Here is a 27,498-nt window from a genome sequence, read left to right as displayed (position 1 = left end):
TTGCACTGATATTTGTTAGACTCTCCCATTCCACAAGCATACTTGTCACCAAAATAATCACTGATATGAATGTTTGAGGGATACAAATAAATAAGAATCATCAATACTATGTGTGCAGGTTCACAATTATTTAAATACTGCAACTTCGTCCCCACCCACCCACTATTCACCCAACTCTAATTGAGCTTAATAAATATTATAAAGCTAGAGATGACTACAAAAAATGGCCTCAACAGTACTGGATTTCTCACAGTAAACTAACAGCAGTATTCATAGTCATTCAAAGTGATTGCTCAAGGTGCTACCAGAGCAAGGCCCAGTCACCTGGGTTTGAACGGATATTCCAGGATATTTAACATGATCACTCTCAACTCTTCGTTGAATTGCGAGCGATAGCAGTTGGTATGATAGCAATGCCGTCATTTCATTATTTTCAGTCTTTACTGTTTCAGCCCTTTGCCTTCTTGATCACTGCTGGCAGGATTTATCTGCAGTTGTAAAAATAGCAATGATCTGATTTTCTAGCTGTGAGTTAAGTTAAATAAACTCAGAGCAGCTGAACTACTGTAGGATCCAGGCAGTTCATCAGTTTACAATGTGAAATGATTTAAAGTTCCAACAGTTATTTCATCAGCAATCTTTCCTCATTGATTATACCGTGGTAATGGAACACAATGCTAAGACTTACACTAGTACTACTGCATACCTAGCGTTGTGCCAACCCTTGCTGTGACTCCACCAGCTTTCACAAGCCAAACTGGCTCAGTATTTGAATGGGAGACTTCCAACAAAGAAGGTAGTGTACCTGCTGCAGTCAGTGATGCTTCTCTTTGAGCAGCTAAACAGAATTCAATGTCTCAAGGTAGCAATAGGGGACACCAGCTTGCTGGAGGTGCTGCTTTCTGGATGATATTTATTATAACTGAATCTTGTAGTGGAAGTCTCATTATGCTAGGGGCTGTACAAACATATATGAAGACACCAATTCACCAAAAACTTCTTCCCCAGATAAACTGCGCTCTCCCACATGCGAAAGCAACTCAAGCAGATTCAAGAAATAGCCTGGATGGGAACATGGATTTGTGATACATCTTTGTTATGCCTTACTTCTGCAGAATATCCAAGGCAACAAAGAGAAAGGAAATGTGAAACTGTCTAGAGCACAGGCTGAGCTATAGCGCCGGGGGGAAAAAATGCACAGAGAGGGAGAAAGAATGCATGAAATGTCTGCAAAATGTAACTCAATTATCAGAGATCAGCCATAACAAGGGAAAAAAATCACATAAGGCTGTAAGAGCTATAAGTATCAAATAGTTACGTTTGCGGCATTTATAAACAGATATCTTTTGGCAGGAGACTCAAAGAGGCCTCCACAAGGCACAAGATTCTGGGCTTGAATCCATTCATTCTGTGAATTAATTGACTTGGTTTGAACTCTACTGTTTTCAGTTGGAGAATTCACTGTGAACATGTTGTACATATCTCAGATATCAAATAGCAAATGTACTGAAGCCAGATACTGAACTGGAGCCAGAAATTCTCCATTAATCAGTATTGTGTGCTTTCTGTGAATAGGAAATAGAACAACAAAAAGCTGACAAGAATGGGAACAATATTTTTCTCTCTCTCTATCTTCACTTCCTCCCAAAGCCATACCATTATTAGCTTTCATTATTTATATTACTGTTGCACTGAGTGGTCCCACCTGAGACTGGGGACCCATTGTGCTCAGCCATATACAAACATTCTATAAACAGGCAGGACAGAGAGAGGAAACAGCAGCCCAGAAAGGTGAAATCTTTTGCCAAAAGTTATGTGGCAGATCAGTGGCAAAACTGGGAATAGAATCCAGGAGTGAGATCCTGGCTCAAAATTAAAGTCAATAGGAAAACTATTATTGACTTCAGTGGGGTCAGAATTTCCCCCCAGATCGCCTGTGCCCAGTGCTGATTCCCTGTCCAGTGGTCTATCCACTGGACTACACTTCCTTCCCAGTACTGCGGATCAGGTAGTTACTTATTTATTTCAAGATGGGATGCTTATCTTAAAATAAAGGTAACAGGCATGTCAGAGGGTGGCTTGCCCCATGGGTGAGAGAGCCTGGGGCTATGCCAACACTGATTACAGGATGAGCCCCACCTGAGATGGAATCAGATGGTTCCATATAAGGAGCAGGAAGATGAAGTGAAAGGCAGAAGGTGAAGGAATCTGTGGCAGAGTCTCTAGAAAGTGAGGAAAGCTCTCCAGGCAGGAGACCTGGGAGATACCCTGACCAAGCAGGGGAGGGACAGCAAACCTCTCCAGAAAGTGAGGTAGAAGACAAACCTTGGGTTATGCAAACTTATGAGTGGATTTTGTTTTGGGAGGTTGCATTTTATTTACAGTTTGTTTACTATTAATAAACCCCATCTGCAAAGAGAGATTTTTTTTTGACCAAGAAAAAAGCCTGTATTAAAGTTTATTTGAACAGTCCAAATGGGGAAACTGAGGCAGGCAAATGGGCACAGAGGAGGCAGACAACCTGGTTACAAGGCCTGATTCTCATTTTATAGTGGTGTAAAACCAATATAATTCCTTTTCCTTCAGTGGAGTTACTCCTGATTTACACAAGTCTAAGGGTCTATATTATAGGTAGGGGTGTGATTCCCAGATTGTGTAGATATACTTGTGCTAGCACACTAAGAATAGCCATGTAGTCACAGTAGCACAGGCTAACTGTGTTGAGTACAAACTTGCCTGAATCCTGTGAGTACATACAAGACACAGCTAGCCCACCCCACTGCTTGCCAGTGCCCGTGCTACTCTAGCTACACTACTATTTTTAGTGTACTAGGATAAGAACTAGCTCAAGAACGTCCACACAAGCTGGGAGTCACACCTCTAGCTCCGAATGTAGCCATAGCCCCAGAGAAGAAAATCAGGCCCAATGCTTTCACAAAGCAGAAGGGAGGGGTAGGTTAGGCTTTAATTTCTTTACAAACTCTTCTTGGCAATTGTTAAATATAACTATATTGTACTATAGAATTTGCACAGCATAAACAAATGCTTTCTCCTCTTTTAAAGACAAAGCGGTAGCCATGCATTTTGCAGACTAACTCTGTTCTACATGCTCAACCATTCACTATCCCTGCTGAGCACAAATTATGCGGTAAGTGCACCTGGAGTTACTGTGCATTGTAGCTCTCTGCCTCCAAGTCTAATCACCAGCACAACCTGCAGTGAATAAACCTTCATTACTGCATGTTTAAACTGCAGTATGCCAGGGCTAAGCCCTTTTTTTTTTAAATGTGAGCAAAATCTGCATGAATTTAGTCCAAGTCATGTGGAGAATCCACTGGAAAATGATGACTGCTTCTCTGTCTTCCCCCTGCTTCTAAGCTACCAATTTGCAAGCCAAATATATACATAAAAGAAAAAGCATATTACACAGTTGCCAGAGGGAAGGATATTTCTACTTATATAAATGAGCAGGGGGAGATGAAGACAGAGGCGGAGAGGAACACAAGCAGGAAAATAAATGAGCAGATGGAGAAGACAGCAAATGGGGAAACAACACAAGGCAGACTCCTGGCTATAATTCCAGTGGCCCACCTGCAAATGTTTCATGGTGAGTGTGCAAGAGAAGAATGTTTCCATTGGCTGTCTTAGTCCTTAAATCACATTGCCCAATATCTCCACTGCACATAGGAGGGAAATGAGCCAGCAGCCAGAAGACACAGAAGCAGGTAAAAAAAAGAAGTAAGATCAGTATCATTGTGCCTGTGGTTTGAGAGGCAGAAGTTGGCAAACTGGATAATTTAATATCAGAGCTTACTCTTGGAACACCTCTGTCACCACATGCTCCTACCCTACACTTTGACCCAACCCTTTTGGGGGTAGTGAGAGTTCAATAAAGAGCACAGCCCCCCAAATTATCTACCAGTGAACCAAAAAAAAATCACATTATAGGCCCACTCCAAAGTCCACTGAAGTCAATAGAAAGACTCCCATTGACTTCAATGGGCTTTGAGTCAGGGCCTTTTTGGGGAGAAGCATAAGTGCCCCCTCAGGTGACCATCTCCAATCTCTCATCTTCATGAGATCATTGATTTCTCCTCCATTATCCCCACCTCCAGCACCCTAACCCCAATACATGGTTTCATTTTCATCTTCTGGTAGAGGTAATCAGGTTGCCCATTCCCACACTGTTGAGCTGTGTCTTCTGTAGATGGGGAAAAAAGTATATTTGTAACCCATTTTAAACTAACCCATGTTAAAAACCTAGTGAAGACAAGGCAGTTGTCGTTCTGACTCATGTTAACTAGTCAAGGTAAACCTTAGGCTCCTCTGCTAGGGTTTATCTTGACTAGATAACATGAGTTAAAACTGTCTTGTCTTCACTAGGGTTTTAACATGGGTCAAAAAAACCCAAAACACCTTTTCTCCTAGTGAGGACAAGGCCTTAAGCACATATTTACAGTAACCTCTCAACCATGTTCTGCTGATTTCATTGTCTGAGAATTTTAAAGGCCTGCTGATTCCACCTGTGTCTTCATGAGACTGGTCTACTTTTGCCTTTTGGATTTTTCTGAATTGTCAAAGGCTGTCCAGGACAGATTCATTGGGCATATTTATTCCAATTTCCAAAGTAAAAGCAACAAAAAAGTCTCTCGGCTCACTCCTGGAACTTATTTTTCAAGGCTGCAGGGCGGGGAGAACACAAACAGAATAGGGAATTTCGTCCTCATCCCTCACCACACAATGCAATGGGAATGGGAAAAGACAACTTGCCGGACCTTTGAATGTTCAAAGTGGAATGCCTCAAACTGTCCCATTGTGTTTTCCGCTTCTCACAGCGGACAAGGATTTTGAGCTACTGAAAATGCAGCCTAGAGGAGAATAATGGCCAATAATTGCCTTTAATGATATTTTTGGTTTTTTCCCCCAGTCCTGCTATTTCATAGCTCTTTTCTCACTGGAAATTTGTCCCAAATACCTGAGAAACTACCAAAAAAATGACAGAATAATTTCCACGTCACAGCAGGAATACAGCTCACTTGGAACAGCAAGAAGTGATTCTGACATAGGAATCCATGCATAGAAAGTATGTAAAATTTCCTCTACCCTTTAGCACTCAAGGAACCTGTTTCAGAAATGAGAAATGCATTTGCTTGTAGCAATATCTAAAGAAAGTACAGTCACTAGACAAATGTATTAATGTTTGGAAAAAAGAGTCACTTCCTTCCCTCCCCTAGTTGTGTAGTGATATGCTGTAAATAAAGTATTGCTAAAATTCCATATTTGGCATGAAGAGATTGTCAGCTATTGAATCCAAGGCAGTTTAATTTAATCTAGACAACCACTGTCTGGTTTAAATGAAATATGAATATTTATCATTACAAAATAGATAAATTATTTACATTGTTTATATTAGGTGAGGAAAGAGTTGCAGTATCTTTAAAGGAAAAGATGGCTGATTCTAAAGAGATAAAACTATAAAGATATCCAAGATCTTTTTTATAGTTTTAACATGTTTTGTTTACATACAGATTATGTGTAAGATTTTTTTTTTTTTTACATCAGAGTTGATAGGCTGAATAGAAGTGTCCAAATGGTCTCATGATGCAAGAACAAGGGAAGGAAATTAAACTGAAAGGGAGAAAATTTAAAACTGATCAAGGAAATACTTTTCATACTTGTTTTGTGGAACTCATTGCCACAAGGTATTATTGATGCCAAGAGTCCAGTAGAATTCAGAAAAAGGATTACACACACTTAGACAGCCTGGGAAGACCCAGGTCCAGTCAATCTACTTACAAAGCCCAGATCCTTTTAATGCAAAGGATTCAGGGAGCTGTAGTCCCCAGAGGAGTCATATTACTGCAGGCTTAAAAACAGGGCCAGCTATAGAAAAGGTAGCCTTTCTCTCAGGAGAGAGATGTGTGATGTGGCTTTCCACAGTGGCCCAGGAAAGAAGCCATTTGGTGGACGATTTCTGGGAAGAGACCAGGGAGAAGGTCTAGTCATACGGAAGGAGCCCAGGAAGATTTATAATTATTAGTGCAGACAGCACCTCCAATAATAGATGGTGCTGTATATTTATCTTAGTATTAAATTGTTGTCTTGTTTTGATATTATGCTGTTGTCTTGGTTTGAGAGGAGGGGTGCTAGGAAGAAGTTATGTCCTGCCTGGGTGTGCTGGAGTTAGGGTGACCAGACAGCAAATGTGAAAAATCAGGATGGGGTGAGGGGTAATAGACACCTATATAAGACAAAGCCCCAAATATTGGGACTGTCCCTATAAAATTTAGACATCTGGTCACCCTAGCCAGAGTTATTACTTGCAGTATTCCAAAAAAAAACCTTTGATTTCTACAAGTGAGTATTACAGATTCAGTGAAGGACTATGGGGAACACACTGAGAAGAAGGCCTAGACAAAGAGAATTACTGTAGGAAATGGCCCTGGGAATAAAGACTGGGAAGCACATACAGATCCATTTGTCTTTTTGGCAGGCAGACCTCTGCCCATAGTAACCTTCATGGAACTTGGAGGAAAGAGCATAGGTTGCAGAAGGAAGAGTTTGGAGCAAGCACCAGGGAGTCAGTCTGTGTGCACATGGCTAGAATGCTAGCTGCAGAGGTGTCATAACCTATTCCCGGATTTGGACCTTAGCGTCCAAAATATGAGGGTTAGCATGAAAACCTCCAAGCTTAGTTACCAGCTTGGACCTGGTAAAGCTGCCACCACCCAAAAAATTAGAGTGTTTTGGGGCACTCTAGTCCCCCCAAAAACCTTCCCTGGGGACCCCAAGACCCAAATTCCTTGAGTCTCACAACAAAGGGGAATAAACCATTTCCCTTCCCCCCTCCAGGTGTTCCCTCCCTGGGTTCCTGGAGAGATACACAGAAGCAAGCTCCGTGAATCTAAACAGAGGGATTCCACCCTCTCTATTCCAGTCCTGGAAAACACAAGCACTTCCCTCTTCACCCAGAGGGTATGCAAAGTCAGGCTAGTAAATCTAACACACAGAGATTTTCCCCCCTGACTCCTTCCTCCCACCAATTCCCTGGTGAGTTACAGACTCAATTCCCTGGAGTTCCCCACCAAAGAAAAACTCCAACAGGTCTTAAAAAGAAAGCTTTATATAAAAAGAAAGAAAAAATACATAAAAATGGTCTCTCTGTATTAAGGTGACAAATACAGGGTCAATTGCTTAAAAGAAATCTGAATAAACAGCCTTATTCAAAAGAACACAATTCAAAACACTCCAGCAACTACACACATGTAAATACAAAATAAAAACCATATAAATCACTATTTTATCTTGTGTACTTACAACTGGGAAACAGAAGATTAGAAAAGCAGGAGGCAAGAAAAAATCCTCTCATAGCCGAGAGAGAGTACAGGCAGAAGACTAGAACAAAGAACTCAGACACAAACTTCCCTCCACCCAGATTTGAAAAAGTCTTGTTTCCTGATTGGTCCTCTGGTCAGGTGTTTCAGGTTACTCCTTTCCAGGTGTAAGAGACATTAACCCTTAGCTATCTGTTTATGACAAGAGGTGACACCTCAATAAATAATTTTTAATAAAGAGACAGTTTAGTTGTACAAACATTCCTCTTCTGTTATTACCTAGAACATGGTACATGAAACATTGGCTCTGATTTAGGGTCCCAGCCCCAGAGCCCAGAATAGAGGGAAGGCTGGGCTCCCTTTTGATGTCACTAGGCAGGACATTAGTCCAGTTTTAAATCAAACAAACAATGTTCTTTGTGGGTGGTTTGTGCCCATCTGGCACTGAGACAAAACCAGACATGGCTTTGTCCAATATGGGATAGGGGATGCCATTTTGAAGAACTTGCCACTCCGCCCCTGCCGGTATGACCACGCATGCTCATGGGGACAGAGCAGCACGCCTTTCAAAATGGCATCTGCCATGTGGCATTACCTCATCCACAGTATGTGTGTACCAGTATTCTGGGCATGACTGAGTGTCCAGCCTAAGTGTCACCTAAAGGTGGTGCTGAAAAATCCCTGTCATCGAGGGGCCAAGATTTTACCAGGAAGGGCTGAAGGAACCATGCTGTTTCGGAAGGGCTGAAGGACTACACTTAGCTTTACTGTAAGGAATGGTTGCCCTGATACAAGGGGAAGCATGTGGGATGGGTGGGTGGTTTTTGTTTGTTTTACTCTTTTGTTTATCCTAGATGGAGAAGACTTTTGCTTGGGGCAGGAGGACAAAGCAGAAAAACTGTCCAGTCACCAGGAGAGCAAGGGAAAACAGAAGCAGCAAGAGTGTTTCTATGCCAAGGAAAGGTAAGGCAGCTGTTTCATACAGTGAACACCCCACTTTTTTTCGTAAGTGATATAATGTTACATGGAAGGGATATAATCTCTTATGTTTTAGGACAAAAGCCAGCTCTGATTAAGGAAAATTAGGAAGAAACTTCCCTGACAGTAGGTTATTCCATAACTGCCTAATGTAGACTTTCTTGCATCTATTGTAGATACTTATATGGGCCAAATTGTGAAATATTCAGATACAACGGTAATCTTAAGTAGACTTTTCTCCCCACACCCCTGTAAGGTAAGACAGTGTTGTGATGTCCCATTTTACAGATGAGCAATGAAGACATAGAAGGGCGAAGGGCCAGACTTTTAGAAGTATTTAAGTGCCTAATGGGGAACATAGCTGCCTAGTGGGATTTTCAAGAGCACCCAAGCAAATAGCTCCCATTGATTTTATTGATAAGGTTTGGAAACACAGTAATTATATACAGTTATTATTACTTTCAGAAAGAACTCTTGTCCAGAAAACAAAAAGAATCAATTGCAATTTATTACCCTTTAAATATTAAGAGTGACATGACATTTACACGACAAGTCAATAGATCATCTCTTCATTTTTTATCCCTGCCTAATTATGTATAACTAAAAGTAAGTTGGGGGGGTTTTGTAAGTTTAAACAATTGTATCAAAAGGTCATTTTTCACCTGTAATAACATAATGGAAAACTAGATCAATAGATTAATTATACTCCCTGTTTTCTAAACACTTTTCTTAATGAATTATGATAAGTGTTGTGGAAATTAGGAAAGAAAAACCCGCAGTTGAAAGATCTTACCCTTCAGTGGCAGGCATATGAATGCAAAACATGTCAGCCTGTTTTTATTTCAGCTAAGACTTTCATTTTTATGGCTTATTAAACTCCTAACTCCTATTCTTTAGCTAAACATAATGTCCATAGAGGAAACAAATAAGCAGCATAATTGATTTTACTAGCCCATTATCCGGAATAGGGTGAAGAAACGACAGATTGTTACATGACAGAAATAGAGAAATGGCAAACATAATATCCATTTTGGGCAAATCCAAATGTAGTATTTTAACTCTTAGATGGCTTAGAATTCCTCCTCTGCGGATGGCAATGAGGATGAGTATATTCAGCTCTCCCTCATATCCTCCAGCTCTGGTCACTCCCTGTTAGCCTTAGGGAGTGGGTCTACATTAAAAAAGAGGGTGTTCTTACCTTGGGTTAGCTAACCTGCGTTAGCTAGCTTGTGTTAAAATAGCAGTGAAGACATGGCAATTCAGCTCTTAACTTCAGTTAACAGCTTGAGTTAAGGTCTATAGGAGCATGTCTACACTGCAGCTGGGAGCGAATTTCCCAGCCTGAGCAGACAGTGTGCTGGCGGGGCTCCTGCTAGAGTGCTAAAAATAAGAAGTATGGATGGTATCTCGTAGCCCAGGCTGGAGCTCAGGGGCTTTCAAGCCGGGAGGGCTGAGTGGGCTTGAGGGCCCAAGCTGCGATGGCTAAAATGCTATTTTTATCCATAGTAGCCTGAGCCCCACTAGCAAGCATCTGACATTGTGGGCTCGCAGGCTCACTCCCAGCTGCATTGTAGGCATACCCTGGGAAAGGCTGGGGTTGTACTTGAGCTGCTAGCCGGAGTAAAAAGCCATGCTGCCCTGTATTCACTGTTATCCTGGCCCAAGTTAAGAACACACTATTTTTCTAGTGTAGACATATCATAAGAAGTATGCATTCCTTTCATCTCCCTATTGCTACTTCATGCCCTTCTAAATGACCCCAGCCTGACTCTTCCCCCGTCCATTGCCTGTTCCTTCTCCCCACACCTCTTGGAGCAGAGATCAAGTGCAGTGTGGGAAACGACTACTAACTACACTATGCTCTGCAGTGTCATCTGCTCCTCTCTTCTGTTTATAATCTGCCCAATGGACCTATCTCTCAAGTCCTGGGTTTCCAATTGGTTGTACTGAATGATGTACTGAATGACAGAACAAGGAGCAAAGGTCTCAAGTTGCAGTGGGGGAGATTTAGGTTGGATATTAGGAAAAACTTTTTCACTAGGAGGGTGGTGAAGCACTGGAATGGGTTACCTAGGGAGGTGGTGGTATCTCCTTCCTTAGACGTTTTTAAGGTTAGGCTTGATAAAGCCCTGGCTGGAATGATTTAGTTGGGGATTGGTCCTGTTTGAGCAGGGGGTTGGACTAGATGACCTCCTGAGGTCCCTTCCAACCCTGATATTCTGTGATTCTATGATTCTGAGAAGCCTTCAGGAGGGGGTGAGGTAGGATCTAAAAGAACGGAAATAGAGTCTTATTGTTGACAAGAGCCTTGATCCACTCCCAGAAACCCCTCTGTTTTCCAGTCTTACCTGATTCTGCATCAGACTTTGCCACTACCTCAATTTTTCCTTCCTGGGTTTCCCACTAACTGTTCCCAGGCTCTCATGTAAGCCACATGACACCCCATCTTGGAGTATGATTTATAGAAGCAACATCACAGTTCAACTGTTAAACTAAACCAAAACAAGCCTTTCCCCAGTGCCCCAGTTTCTTCAGCCCCTGGATGGGTTCAGAGGTGTCTTCCCAAAATGTAGGTCCTGCTGCCTGACATTTCTTCAAGCATCATCTTCTGAAAGCTTCTGCCCCAGTCCTTCATGACCAAGGAACCCCTGCAGGAGTCTTCCTGCTTCCTACAGAGCTCCTTATCGTAAGCCCTGCTCTGGGCTATGACACGTTCCTGATCTCTGAACTAATTGCTGGCCCAAGTCCAAACCCATCACTGGCGCCAGGTAACTAGGTAGACGTGGGGCTAAACCCAATGCCCTTAAAAGGCCAGCTCATCCTGTGACATCTTCCCAGTACACAGACTAGTGTAGAGGTGAGCAAACTATGGCCCAGGGGCCGAATCCAGCCCTCAAGATGTTTAAATCCAGCCCTCAAGCTCCCACTGGGGTGTGGGGTCTGGGGCTTGCCCTGCTCTGGCACTCCAGCCTGGGATCAGGGTAGGGGGCTTGCCCCACTCTATGCAGCTCCCAGAAGCAGTGGCATGCCCCCCCTCTGGCTCCTACACATAGGGGCAGCCAGGGGGCTCCACACGCTGCCCCTGCCTCAAGTGCCTCCCCCGCGGCTCCCATTGGCCAGGAACCACAGCCAATAGGAGCTGCAGGGGCGATGGCTGCAGACAGGGCAGCGTGCAGAGGCGCCTGGCCACACCTCCGCATAGGAGCTTGAGTAGGGACATGCTGCTGCTTCTGGGAGCTGCTTGAGGTAACTGCCACCCAGAGCCTGCACCACTGATGCCCTAACCCCCTGCCCCAGCCCTGATACCCCTCCTGTCCTCCGAACCTCTCAGTCCCAGCCCGGAGCACCCTCCGGCACCCCAAACCCCTCATCCCCAGCCTCATGCCAGAGCCTGCACCCCTAGCTGGAGCCCACACACACATACCCTGGCACCTCAATCTCCTACCCCAGCTTGGAGCCCCCTCTCATACTCCGAACTCCTCATTTCTGGGCCCACCCCAGAGCCCGCACCCCCACGTGGAGCCCTCAGCCTCTCCCACACCCCAACCCACAATTTCATGAGCATTTATTGCCCATCATACAATTTCCATACCCAGATGTGGCCCTTGGGCCAAAAAGTTTGTCCACCCCTGGACTAGTGCCATCTTCATGATTCCTTCAAACTCTTAAAAATAGTCAGTTTCCTAAGTGATAAAGTTGTAATTTTTGTTTGATGTGGCCATTGTGAACCAGGGAGACCCACTATTCATATGGCTCTTGTCACTAGCACATGAAAGATTAGAAAGAAAAGTAATCTTGATTTTCTAATAGATGCTTCCAGTACATATAATACAATGTCCACTGATAGAATACAAGTGTGACCAAAGGGCTGTGGTCTGCTGGGCTGGAGCATCGGGCTGATTGCACAGCAGGGACATGTGAGATTTATTTTTAATAACACTTCTAAAATCTCTGGTAAGAATGGAGGGTTCTGTTTGTTACAAAAGCTACACATGATTACAGTGGTTGTGTGCAGATTTCATTGCTTAGAATGCACCAGGCACATTTCTGCTTGCTTTTTCATTTAGCAGAGAGTGGAAAGACAGATGTTAGCAATTCACCTTTTTCCCCTTAATTGCTAAATTTCAGCCCCTAGGTGGCATGCACTATAAAGTAGGGGGTGAAATCACCAGAAAATGACAGGCATACCACAGTGAAGAAAGGAGAGAGCTGTTTTGTAGTCTAAATAATACGGTAATTACAACATCAAAGGGTGAGGAGAAAGTTTTATAAGAGCCATGCAGTGACAGGTCTGACTCATGTTTTGGAAACTCACAACTATGGGATTTTACATGAATAATTCTTTAATGAAAGGTCCCCTAACTACAATCACATCCTGTGGGGCTAGGATCAGAGGGTCATAGGAAGTGTCTCAAATGTGCCAAGAAGTATATCATAAATCTTAGTCATTCTGGGGTGTTGTACAAAGAGATAGGATTCTGAAATGGAAGAGGTGAAAGATAACACAGACCTGAGTCCAAAACACAGTGGTTGGTTGGGGTGTAGAACTGTGACTAACAGGGCAGAGACCAGTTGCCTAAAGACACAGAACAGAGCACTCAGAACACATAGGCAACCTAGAGGAACCCCAGGCTCATAGACAAAGGAATACATAGAAGATTGGACAGATAATCCAACATTACCAGGGCCCTCTGTCATATAGCATCAAATATATTCACGATATATTTTTCTACTGCATCTTGTAGTACTCTGGCCAAAGTCCCTGAGGCAGTATATGAAAAGAACACAGTAAGTCCTACTTACCCAACACACTACAGATTGCAGGGTCAGATCCTCAGATGGTGTAAATCAGCCTAGCCCATTGACATCAGCAGAGTGGGACTGATTTACACCAGCTGACATCTTGTCCAAAGTGTAAAACCCTTAACAATCCTAGCAATTTTGCTAGCATAGATAAGACACCTAAGTTTGCACACAAGCAAGAATTCCCATACCATTAATCAGCAAACAGTTGATGTAGATTGGCATTTCATAGACATTTGTATATAGGTCTGTTTCCACATTAAAAACATATAGCACCATTTAAGACAGGCTTGGCAGTATCTGTCTCAACCATCAAATAATTCAGTAAGGACTGTGATGGATGGTGATATGAGTAGGCCCTGAATCTAATTTACACTAAGAGCTATTTCCACTGCGTAACTTATACCCACCTTACTGCCCCTTTACATTGCCAGAAGAATATAAAGGGCCATTAATGTAAATAAGAATCAGGTCTGTAGGTTTTAGACCAGAAGGGACCATTAAGATCATCTAGCATCACAAAGCTGTGTGTCCCACAGGAGCTGAGAACATCACTTCTGTGGCATTCTTCCCCTCCTGCCAATCAAAGAAACATGGCGGGGAGACAGATTCTGATTTCCCACATGGCCCCTGGGACACACATGGCAATTTCCTGTAATATCCTTAGGAAATCAAGGTCTTACCCTATTCCATGAGCCAAGGCCTACCAGCAAAAATTCCGGGTCTTCTACCTCTGGGAACTGTTCGTTTTATCCTTTTAACCACACTGGAAACTGGCTGCAAATTATGATGAACAAACAGCTCAACAGAGTACCTCAGTTAGGTACATTTGCTGAAGAGGCCAGAGCACTCCACACCTTGCAGGATGAAGCCCAGAAAGGTGTGGACAATACAGTCAGTGAAATCTGTATGCCTCATTAAGAAGAGAACACACAGTGGCACAATTGCCTTAGAGTAGCTCATGATGTGGCTGTTACAATTCAGGGCAATCACACCTATATTCCCCCTCCATAGTTCTTGACAGCACACACTCTTGGTTCCTGGCTCCTCAGCCATTACCAGTGAGGAAGGGAGACAATGGATGAAGGACATCAGGTACCTCCCCCCATGACTGGAGTCTCCAGTACGCATTGGCTAGTTGTGGGGAAAGGTGTTGATTGGCCTGCATCCCCCAGCTGCAGGAATTTAACAGGGAGCTCAGGACATGTGGAGCCTCTTCTGACTCCATTCCAGCAGCCTCACTCTGTACTAGGAATGGGAGTCTGATCTGGTAGAGGTTGTGTGTTTAATTGATTACACCTTTGAGGGTAAGGAAGGATTTTTTTCTGCCAGAGGGCCAATTGGCTAAGACCCAGGGAGATTTTCATCTTCCTTGCAGCACTTCCAAGCCATAGCAGGTTCAGTAGGATCTAAGTCTGCACCTAAGAGACGTGAGGGCTCAGGAGCCAGGAACCAAGAGTGGGTCCTCTCAAGGGACCATGGAGGGGAAATATAGCAGCAATTACCCTGAAGTATGACACTCAACATCATTAGCTACTTATTGGGCCACTGTGTTCTCTTCTTAATGAGGCACACCGATTTTACTGTGTGTATTGTCCACAGCTTTCTGGGCTTCATCCTGCCAGCTGTGGAGCACTCGGACCTCTTCAGCAAACAGTGACTTTGGCCAAGTCACTTAAGCACTCTGTGGCTCGGTTTCCCCATCTATAAAATGGGGATACTGACACTTACTTGCTAAAACACTTTGAAATCTATGGCTGGAAAGTGCTACATATGAGTTAGGTATTATTAAGCATGTGCTTAACTTTAAGAATAATAATTGTTCCACTGAAGTCAATTTTTTCAAATTCAGTCCATAGGATTACTCACATCTTTAAAGTTAAGCACATGCTTAACTGTTTTGCTGGATGGGGACCAGATCCAGCCCCTTTAAAAAGCAAGTGGAAGGATACATATAAGAATTATAGTATCCAGTGTTTCCTTTTTAGCACTTATACAATTCCACTATTGTTTCACTTAAATTTGTACTTTTAGAAAAAGAATGATTTATGGGCCCAATCTTTGTGTCCTTACTCAGTAAACATTAATTCAGGCAAAACTCTCATTGAAGTCAGCTGGTAGGAGTATATACAATAACTTCTGCCTGAATTACTTATAATTCTAGTTTTCTAGAATCCTGAGATCAGGGAAAATAAAATCTGTCCTAAAGGCGAAATTACCTATGCCTAAGCTACTTTCATTTGACAATTGCAAAGAACCATAGAAAGTATCACTATCTAATAACACCCAAAAAAAAAGAACTTCATTACAATAAAGGAAATTGTATTATTCATAAAGCTACTTTCTCTGTTTGCTTCACTATAGACCTTATGCCAAGAACCTTCCCCGGCCCATGTTGTGCACAGCTTCCTCTGACAGTTTTAAATAAAGCAGCGTAGGCATCCTGACAGCCACAGTTTCAATTGTTCTGTGGTACTAGAATCTTGCAGACCCAAAAGACACAAATCTGAATTGAACTAAGACTGCATTGACACTGCCGAGGGATGTGGCTTTGCTTAAATACATAGGGTCTCACAGCCACACTCCCATTCTTTAGAGCTAGATGAGAGAGGGGTCCTGGAATATGTTTCTGTTGTAACATGGATGCATGAGACAGGTAGTGAAAAGATTAAAAACCACTGGCTTAAAACACTGACAAAGTTTTTCATGTGCAGGTTCTTATGCACAAATTGTTGTCACAATGTTGTCAAGTAGCCAGGGGCCTTTTTATCTTGTCTGGTCTGTGGGTGCTTGCCAAACAACTTTAACTTGTTTGCTGTCTTTTTCAAACGTTTTTCAAGTTTTGCTTTCAACATGGTGTATAAATTGTCCATAAATTTCTGCCATTTGTTTACCATTTTCATCTCTTCTCCTTTTAATCTCTATTTCTTTTTGTGGTTTCCATTTTTTTGCTGGCAAGACCCAACCCTGCAATTGCACACAACTGCAGTATAAGCTTGCTGTACTGATGCTGGCTTATAACCCATGCTCCTTCCCCTCATTCTGCAGGGAATCTCCCATGTGAAGTACAAGATGTGCCCTCCCCGTGGAGGTGAGTGTGCTTCCTCATCGTGCCACTCACTGCTCTCCTCTTCTGAATAAGTTGTCTACCCATGGAGCTATTCAGGACTAGCTATTACACTTTACATTCACACCCAATCTTAAAACCAAATTAACTTTCAGTCATAAGTGGGTGAGCTTAGCTCCCACATAGAGCCACTCTTCTGAACTTCCACACCCTTTCCCCAAGTCCTCCCTCTTCCTATTTTGAGCTGACAGTGAAAATGCCAGTGCGACAGGGTGTAACGTCACAGCCGGTTGGGAAAAATACATCCTAGATAGCTATCACATGCATAAAAACAATGTTAAAAGAACATTATCGATATTGCAAAGTCACTCACTCAAAAACTAGAAAATGACCAAATTAAGGTTGCCTGTGCAACCTTAATTCATCCCCCTCATGCCTATGCACCATGATCACATGCTATTTTTTTCCACAGGACCCACCTCATTCAGTACTCACCCAATGAACAGCTATTCAGTATTTTGTTTTATGCTTTTCATTCAGTGTGTGGTCCTAGGCCTTACATACTGTACACTATTCAAACTCTGCTCTGAAGACAGAATTATTAATTTCTTCATAGGCTTTTCTGTGGTTCTCATCACAACTGTGTCTGAGTGCTTCACAAACATTAATGAATTTATTTTCACAACGCTATAGGGAGCTGAGACACTATTATCCCCATTTTACAGATGGGGAACTGAGGGGGCTGAGAGATTAAGGTCCAAGGTATTCATTAATTTGGGGCTATCGTCTTGCAAGGACATGGTGATATCATGAGATTATATCATGCTGTGCAAGAAACAGCATTCACTGGGAGAGGAAAACACTTGGCTTTAGATCTACAGGTTCACCTTACTCTGATATCAATGGCAGGGCCCAAAACTAAGCAAAAACTATCTCAGCATGTCTCACTCTAGTTCATGAAAAGTACAGGGTTGCCAACACTCCAGGATTGTCCTGGAGTCTCCAGGAATTAAAGATTAATCTTTAATTAAAGATTTTGTCCTGTGATGAAACCTCCAGGAATATACCCAACCAAAACTGGCAACCCTAGCAAAGCATCACTCCATAACAGACCAGTAAAGCTTGCACCTGGTACATTTTAAAGAGTAGAATGGTGGCAGCCACAGTGACCATGTACACTAGCACAGATTGTTCTTTCAATGACATCTTTTTGTTTTCCGTTTTAATTCCACATGCTGCTGATTTACAGTCGAGACATTCTGAAAAACAGAAGACCCACAGCTGATCCATCAAACAGGCATAGTGTGGGGTTTGTTTATTAAAATTCTCAATAAGCCATTCATCTTTTTCCTTATCAATTTATTCTGGGTATTTGTATTTTTCACTTTGGGATGGGAGGGAGCATTTATTTTCTGAGCTAAACAGAACAGGGGGTTAAAATTGAGATGCCTGCAGATAACACTGCACATGTCTAGCTTTGAAAATCTAGTCTGATGTGGGCATGACATGAGCAAAAGAGGCATAAGATTAAAGGGAAACTGTAACGATATTTGCAAGGGCCTGGGTTTGCAAGGTGCTGATCCCCAGGGGCTCAAGCTGAGCTCAATGGGTGTGGCTGGTACTCTGCACCTCTCAGGATCTCATCCCTTCGATAGCTAAATAAATCCTTACTAGACAATGTAAATCATGTATTGAAAGTTCAAAGCCATGTTTAGAAATCTCAGTTTCAGTGTCTTCCATTCAGTGAGATGTTGAGTCTCTCACAATGGGATGTTATGTCTGTCATTTTAGTGTGTAATTGTCAGGAGAGGGAGTGTGGCCCAATGGGCATGGCATTGCACTGGCACTTAGGAAACATGGGTTTTGTTTCTAGCTCTGGCACTGACCTGCTGTGTGTCCTTAGGGAAGTCACTTCATTTCTTTGTGCATCTGTTCCTCCTCCCACCTTCTGTCTGCCTTGTCCATTTAGGCCAGGAACCATCTCTTATTAAAAAATTGCACAGGGTGGCTCCAGCCTAGGCACTAAAGTAAAACAAATAATTAATGATGCTTCTCACCACAAAGGTGTTTTTATGATGTCATATAGAAAGAACTGCAAATCAAATTTCAAAGGTGTAAGTTATAGGATCAAATGGAATAGCTAAGATACAAAACCCTAACAAACCTCCCAACTTTGGCAAACAGCCCCAGGTATATATCTTTTTTTAATTATAGAATTTACCTTCCAGCAACTTTGAAACTCTGATTCCTGTTGCTCCTTGGGGAAGCAGGTAATTCCATTCCTATTTTGCATCACACTTTAAATGGCTGCTTTCTATGTGGTTGTTAATTAATTGTTATATGTCAGACATTAATTATTTTGCTAGTTATTTACTCTTCTTTGGAGTGATATGGCAAATTATAGATGGCTCATTGCAGGTGTAGTGGTGGTGCTATGTTCCCCATACACAGAAAGCAAAATAACGTAGTGTGAGATTTTCAAAAGCACTCAGATCTTGGCCTCTCTCAGTTCCCATTGAGGTCTGCGGGAGTTTTACCACTGACTTCAAAGGGAGCAGAATTAGGCAGATGTGCAGAAATAATAGCAACTATGGCAGGTGACCAGCTTGGCTTAACAGAGAAATCGTCAGTGAACTTAAACACAAAAAGGAAGCTTACAAGAAGTGGAAACTCAAGACAGATGACTAGGGAAAAGTATAAAAATATTGCTCGAGCATGCAGGGGTGTAATCCGGAAGGCCAAAGCACAAATGGAGTTGCAGCTAGCAAGGCATGTGAAGGGTAACAAGGGTTTCTCAGGTATGTTAGCAACAAGAAGGTCAGGGAAAGTGTGGGACACTTTCTGAATGGGGGAGGCAACCTAGTGACTGATGCTGTGGAAAAAGTTGAAGTATTCAATGCTTTTTTTGCCTCAGTCTTCACAGACAAGATCAGTCCCCAGACTGCTGCACTGGGCAGCACAGTATGGGGAGGAGTGAGCAGCCCTCAGTGCTGAAACAGGTTAAAGACTATTTAAAAAAGCTGGACATGCACAAGTCCATGGGGCCGGATGCAAGGCGTCTGAGGGAACTGAGGGAGTTGGCTGATGTGATTGCAGAGTCATTGGCCATTATGTTTGAAAACTCATGGTGATCGGGGGAAGTCACGGACGATTGGAAAAATGCTAATGTAGTGCTCATCTTTTAAAAAGGGAAGGAGAATCTGGGGAACTACAGACCGGTTAGCCTCATCTCAGTCCCTGGAAAAATCAGGGAGCAGGTCCTTGAGGAATCCATTTTGAAGCACTTGGAGGAGAGGGCAAGTCATGCCTGACTAACCTGATTGCCTTCTATGATGAGATAAATGGCTCTGTGGATATGGGAAAAGCGGTGAACATGATATACCTCGACTTTAGTAAAACTTTTGATACGGTATCCCCAGGGGTGAAAGTAACTGAGGACACTTACCAGTACGGGCGGGGCCTCAGGCAGAAGGGGTGGGGCTGGGGGATTCGGCATCCCCCAGCCAGCCCTTGGACTGCGCCACCCGGGACTCCCATGTTGATTTAAAGGGCCTGTAGCTCCGGACACTGCTGCTGCGGTAGGGGCAGCGGCGTCCGGAGCCCCGAGCCTTTTTAAATTGCCGACCCCAGGGCAGCTGCTCCTTTTGCCCCCCCGCCCATCAGTGGGCTGGGCATGGGCCGGTGAGGGTTCTTACTGGAGTACCGGCCTGTACCGGCTCACTTTCACCCCGGGTCTCCCACAGTATTCTTGCCAGCAAGTTAAAGAAGTATGGGCTGGATGAAAGGACTGTAAGGTGAATAAAAAGCTGGCTAGATCATCAGGCTCAATGGGTAGTGATCAATGGCTCAATGTCTAGTTGGCAGACAGTATCCAGTGGAGTGCCCCAGGGGTCGGTCCTGGAGCCGGTTTTGTTCAACATCTTCATTAATGATCTGGATGATGGGATGGATTGCACCCTCAGCAAGTTCACAGATGACACTAAGCTGAGGGGAGAGGTAGATACACTGGAGGGTAGGGATAGGGTCCAGAGTGACTTAGACAAATTGGAGGATTTGGCCAAAAGAAATCTGATGGGGTTCAACAAGGACAAGTGCAGAGTCCTGCACTTAGGAAGGAAGAATCCCATCCACTGCCACAGGCTGGGGACCGACTAGCTAAGTGGCAGTTCTGCAGAAAAGGATCTAGGGGTTACAGTGGATGAGAAGCTGTATATGGGTCAACAATGTGCCCTTGTTGCCAAGCAAGCTAACGGCATATTGGGCTGCATTAGTAGGAGCATTGCCAGGTCTGGGATCCAGGCTTGTGAGTGCCTAGGCAGCCATTGCATCCTGCCACCACCTGATATCTGCTGAAACATGGCAGGCTGAGGATCTTGCAGGACTACAGCCTCAGCCAAGGCACCACCCACAGGAGCCCTGATTGGACAGTTGCCTGGCCCCACCAATTGGTCCAGCCATGCTATTTAAGCCAGAAAGAAGCACAGGAAGTTGTCTGAGCAACTAGGTGGTTCTCTATTGCTGCTGCATTGGACTCTACCTGTGCCCACATTCTGCACCCAACCCTGTTCCTGATATCTGTTCTGCACCTGACCTGCTCATGGCTCCTGCCTTGCCCCTGCCTTCATTCCTAGTTCCCACTGTGCTCCTGCTCTGTGTCTGATTCTTGCCTCTCCTCTGGTTCCTGACCTCATGCCTTGCTTCTGACCAGAGGTTACCAGTCCTGGTTCTGACCATTGGCTCTGACTTCTGACCTTTCCCTCTGCTATTTGGCATCCGAGTCCAGCTCTGACATCCAGCTTTGATTTCTGGCTCTGACACTGGCTTGACCCCCAATGCTGGTAATCAGAAATTGACTCTGGTGCTGACCCTGGACTCCGTTCCCATCACGTGCGCCATCCACTAGCTCTGACTCTGACTCTGACCACTAGGTCAGACTGCTTATATCTGGTCCATAACAGTAAATATCCTTAAATCAATAAATCATACTTGTTTTAATATTCATTTGCCAGTCTGTTTGTAACAAGCCTAATTCAAATGTCTAAATAACTGGATTTTGACTCATACATTCTCATGTTCTCAAGCAGCATTTTTCTCACTTTGTCTATCTGTAAATTTGTTATCAGGAATATATCTTTTTGTCAGTCCCTGTGTGCACTGTGAAATCTACACATTACTGACAAGCATCTAATCCTATCTGTACTTCACCTTTTCACAAAGTGCAGCAACGGCCCACTGGTAAATACATTCACCCCATCATTGGGGCGGAGGGATATAATGTCTCTGGTGCACAGGGCACCTCTTTCTCCAACCTCCGCAGATTGATTCTACCTTCAGTATTCTCAGTTTGATCCTTATGTTGCATTGTAGCCTACCCATAAGTGCTCAGGCTGGGGACCTGGGGCAAGGATCTATGGAGGAGATCCCAGTGCTGTTGAAGTCAATGGGAGTTTGGCTACTGACTTCAGTAGGCTCAGGATTTCACCCAAAATATCCGAGCAACAGCTCTGCTAACAAAGAATTACTAGTCAAGGGAAGTCCCAATAATTTATTTCTCTAGTCATATGCCTTATATTTAACAAAAGTCAATAAGAAGAAAGGTCTGGGATATATATGGCTACAAAGCTACCAATGAAATCAAGAGACAACATTATTCTACTTTTTGTTGTATGGTTTGGTGGGTTTTTTTCTGGGGGTGGGGCAGTTGTCTTTTATCCATACTCAAATCCAATGTCTGGAAAAACACGATCTCTGTGGAAACAATATCCATTTACCTGCTTATAAATATTTTCAAAGCCAGACACTTGGAAATCAGACAGCTACCACCAATCTCTTATTGTTTCCCAATACACAAATCAAAGAGAAGCAGATGCTAACATAGTTCCTGATGCTTGCAAAAAGCTTAGCTCCAAACATCGGAGTCATCCCATTGGCTCGTGGGAGTAAAATTCAGTGTTTGCAGGATCAGGGCCTTGATTGGGTCAGTGTCTGAATTTTCTACAAAACAAAGAATGAACTAATCTAAAGAGAGGTGTGTTCCTAGACATTATCATTTTTTATTTTTTCTTAAAACACTTTTTTCCCGATTGTGTTTTTCCATAAAAAAATTTCAAAGTGAATTTTGAAAAATAGCCATAAATCTTCTGTGTAACTACCAACAACCCTATCCATTTTATAGTTAATCTATCTGACAACATATGGGCTGGCACTGTTTGTGAGTGTATGTATTTGGGGTGGGTTTTTTTCTTTCATGAAACCAACATAATTTAGAGTGATATTTTAGTTTATTATTATGAAAGGGATGGCAACTGGTTTTTAATGGTTGCAGAATGGTGACTCACAACACGGTCCCAGATGCTGTCACTGTCGCTATGAGAGCAGATTTGCAACATCTTGTCACAGGCATACATCAATGCCCATGCCTGCTGCCTTCATCCCAGAGGACAGCCTAACACCTGCTGCTGGCAGCGCGCCGGGCCTTCAGGGAACAAATGTTCTATTGCTGCTGGGTGATAGGACAGGACAGACTCTAGATTTCAAGTGAACTGGCTAAAGGCACCTAGGGCTCAGGGAACTCACTTCTGCACCCATATGCTTCCTATTTCTATCGGAAGATGACACACATAGTGAGTGATGGTGGGGTGAGGGGGTAACTACATTCTGTAAATACAGGACAAAGTAGGTAAAAGTACCTACCCTTCCTGTTACCCTTCTTAGCATTAGTTGTAATTCTTTAGAAAAACACTGTTTCTGAGTGAACATATTGTTGGAGTAATATGCTCCTCCTCTGTGCTTATGACATTATAAACTTAGGAAAGAGCATTATAACATTTCTTAACAAAACATAAGTACAGTGACACTTGCTAAAGGTTAATGTGCATAGTTCTGCTGCAGAATATACTTTACGCCCATTACAGCACTGGAGAAAATCAACAGAATTGTTATTTCCTACAATGCCTACCAAGCTTTTAGCTGCTGTAGCCTTGTGTTGCCAGATGTACTGTTTTTAAGATGACAAATAAGGACAAAAAGAAGGTGAGTAAACATCTTTTGTAGAAGTTTATTTTACAGAAAATGTTTTTGTCTAATATAACTGCCCCACTGCTACTTTATTTTTTTAAGAATGTTGCAATTTATGAAACAGCAGATTCTTGAAACAAAAGGCAGTTATAGCCCCACTGTCACCATTTAAGGGCCCGATCCTGGAAATGCTAAACACCATCTGCTAGGTGCTGAGAGCCCACATCTGCACTGAAGTCAGTGAAAGTTGAAGGCACTCAGTCTGGAAAAGCAGCTCAGGATCAATGTTGCAGGATCAAATGCCTAGTATCCTAAGGGGCGCACTCCTTTCAGTTAATTCTACCAACTTCGTGTCTACTGTGATGATAATAGCATTATTATCACTTCAAGTGGATGAATAGCAAACTGAAGGGATAAGGGTGTTTTTCTTTTTAAGGGTTACACCTGCATTTCAAATTAGAATGTTTTATTCTGAACTTTTGAGAAAGCTTTTTGTAAAAAGTGTTCCCAGATTTTACTCCAAATACAATGGCAGGTACTGAGAAAGATACAGTATAATAGCCAGCATGTTAAGAATTTGAATAATAAAATAAAATGAGGGAGCACTTTCCCATCACAGGATTTGCACCGGAATTAGGTACCTGTGAAAGTGAGTCCTCTCTCTCTCTCTCGTGTGCTAACAACCCCACAGATTATTGGTATATTTATATGGTTGCATGGAGATAGATTGTAGGTTCACAGCCTCTTGAATCCTCACACTGTCTTCAGGGGGACTTAGGTTAGGCCCAAACTGAGGGCTTGTCTATGCTTACAGCATTGCAGTGGAGCAGCTGCACCAGTCTAGCACTTAGGCCTTGTCTACACTTAGTGGGAGTTCGAAGTGTGGCGATTGATGCATCGGCAGTTGATTTAGCTGGTCTAGTTAAGACGCACTAAATTGACAGTAGATCACTCTCCCATCAACTCCTGTACTCCACCTGAACAAGAAGTGCAAGGGGGTCAATGGAAGAGCATCTCCAGCCAATATCACGTAGTGTGGACCCCGCAGTAAATAGATCTAAGTATGTCAACTTCAGCTACTTTATTCACATAGCTGAAGTTGCATAACTTAGATTGATGTCCCCCTGTAATGTAGACAAAGCCTTAGTGAAGACACAACGCTTCCCCTGTCAGAGTAGATGCTCCACCTCCCCAAGAGTAGGTAGCTATGTCAATAGAGAAGACCTCTCATTGATACAGAGTTCTCCATACTTGGGGTTAGGGGCAGTATAACAACATCGCTCAGGGGTGTGGATTTTTCCTGCCCCTGAACGACGTCATTATAGTAACATAAATTGGTAGTGTAGATCAAGTCTGAGTGTGCATTAGAATGAACCTCAGGGAACATTTCACTCTTGCTGCAATATACTGTACTCTTCTGCAACAAGTGAATATAGTCTACATCACAATACATTGATTGACTTCCTAGACTAGCAACAGGAGATTGTAGGATGGTCTTCAACAGGAGTACAAAAATCCTCTTTTGCTTATATCAAGTCTGTTAACTGCTCGAATTTACACGCCTAAGACCATCTTCAGAAAAGAGCCACCTCACGTAGAGCCATGACAGAATTCATTATCATCCACCATTCCTCTGTTTGCCTCTCCACACATATTTCTTTGCCATTTTTTCTGACAGGCTAGATCAAGGGTTGACCACCTTTCAGAAGTAGTGTGCCGAGTCTTCATTTATTCACTCTAATTTAAGGTTTTGCGTGCCGGTAATACATTTTAACGTTTTTAGAAAGTCTCTTTCTATAAGTCTGTAATATATAACTAAACTATTGTTGTATGTAAAGTAAATAAGGTTTTTAAAGTGTTTAAGAAGCTTCATTTAAAATTGAATTAAAATGCAGAGCCCCCCGAACCGGTGGCCAGGACCTGGGAAGTGTGAGTGCCACTGAAAATCAACTCACATGCCGCCTTTGGCACACATGCCATAGGTTGCCTACCCCTGGTCTAGATTATTAATTCAGGAACTCCCAAATTCTAATCTTGGCTCTACCAACAACTCCTTTTGGTCCTGGGCAAGTCATATAATATTTTCATGTCTCAGTAGTCCCTTCTGTAAAATGGTGATGATAATAGCCACCAAAAGGAGATGGTGAGAGAGTCTATTGGTTTGTTTGCACTGTACTTGAAAAATGGAAAGCTTTTCTATAAATGTTAGATATTATTGTTAAAGATTAAGGGCTAGATTCTGCCCTTAGAGGAACACACGCAACTGCTGTTGTAACTTCATTGACCATATTGGCACTAACAAATAAGTATTTGTTTATGTGCATTCAGACAATGAGCATAGGTTCAACACTCCAGCTTTGCTAGTGCACAGATGGGTTTTTCACATGCAGACAGCTGACATGCAAATTATGCAATCACAACAAAAAGCCCTTTGAAAACTTGGTCCAAAAGGTCTCTCTTCATCTCCTGTTATCTGAACAGTTTCTTAACTCTGATGAGAAAAAACATCAAAGAGCAGGGGAAATGCCTACAATGGACACTTAACAAATCTCCTAATTCAAAGTTGCAGTGACAAAGTCAGGCCATTCTTGGTGCATAACAGAGGTCAGGCTGACCCAGTCTTGTCACACTTAGAACATATTTCATGAGTAATTGCTTTTGCAAGCCTTCCCCCTGAGTTGTGAAAAAGCCCTGGCTATGATCTAGGAAATAAACCACCTACATTCCATTCATCTTAAAGGGTGATACTACTCTGACTGTAAACATAGCATGATGGGGTTCCCTGATATTCTCTCTCAGACATTCCATTTCTACTTTGCTCAAGTTAAATGACATTTTTTTCTTACTCCTGGCTTGTAAACTCATCCTGAGATCCGAAAGCCAAATTGCACTCGTTCTGGCTGTGCCATATTTGCATTGTGAAAGATTTTGCCCTCAGTAACATTTGTGCAGCCACATCATCTTTGATGTATTCTTTCGTTTTTCCTTCCTTTCTTTGGCTGACTCTATACTCCTGAAAAGCAAGTACCATGGCCCAGATCCTCCAAGGTATTAGGTTCCTGCTTCCCCTGAAATCAGTAGGAGTTAGGTGATTAGACATCTTTGAGGATCTAGGCCCATGTGTCTTTGGAAAGAAAAATAATTGACTGCCACTTGGGCACCGTTAAGGAAAACCCAACAACAGTATTGATGAATAGCAAAATCACTTATTTTACTGAGAAATGAAGCATATTACACTTCATGTTAAGTAAACTCTGTAAAGTAGGCAGAAGTGAGGCATATTTTTGCAAGAGCCAAGACCACGCAGTTCAAAGAAATGCATTAAGTACCTTACATTAATGATGTAGATTCAATGCATTTTTTGGAAGTTAAGAATAAATAAATGGATAGATGGTGATAAAAAAAATCCAACAACCCAGAGCTCTTTCTTGTAGCAGAACTTGCCTGTGGAGAAAGAGAATTCAGCATCACTACCTTGAGGATGGGAGGAGCAAGCCAGCTGGTGTCCAATGGATTGATACAGCAAGCCACTTTCCAGGCAGCTGCATAGGGGCTTAGATGACTCTCTGCTTTTTTAAAGTTTAAAACAAACATGAGGACAAGAGACAATCTTTCACTGAGACTTTATTGCCCATGAACACAGAGGACAGATTCAGGATGGTCCATGAGGAGTGTCTCTTAATTTGCTACCCAGGATTACAGGCAATTCTCTGGACACCTCAGACGCAAAATACAAGGCTAGATTAGCTATGTATTTTAAAAAAAAGTCTATGGCAGCAAACAAGGATCAGTTGTGCCCCTCTCAAATGACCTCTGAAGTTCAGCAGAACTGGTCAGTATAGGAATCGCCTGCATATTGCAAGAAAAAAAAATTATCCATGGCCTGACCAACTTTGATGGTGAATAGTTGAGATGCATAGATGGGACTCCCCTGCTTGAGCACTGTGGATTGGGTTGGGAAGATAGTGATAAATGCACCGGTAAAAGATTTGAAATGTTAGCTTGGATTGTTATAAAATGGGATCATCTACCAATAATAAATCTAGTTGTCCTCCTGCATTGCCTCTACAGAGCCACACTGGAGGAGTTGTGTACTTAGTTATGGGGCCAGAGAATCATTATGAGCAGAAGATGGCACCCCCGCACCCAATTTTTGTAGATGATTCCACCATCTTGGCAAGGCACAAGGTAATCCAACCCCAGCAAAATTTTTGACAAAACAGTAAACAACAAATCTTAAACTCATACTTTACAGTTTATTCTCTACCTAGCTGATAAAACTACTTATGAATTCTTTAC

The sequence above is a fragment of the Gopherus flavomarginatus genome, chromosome 7 (genome assembly GCF_025201925.1).
Source record: "Gopherus flavomarginatus isolate rGopFla2 chromosome 7, rGopFla2.mat.asm, whole genome shotgun sequence".
Taxonomy (NCBI): Eukaryota; Metazoa; Chordata; order Testudines; family Testudinidae; genus Gopherus; species Gopherus flavomarginatus.
The sequence above is the reverse complement of the archived record's forward strand: the minus strand, read 5'-3'. Positions refer to the sequence as shown.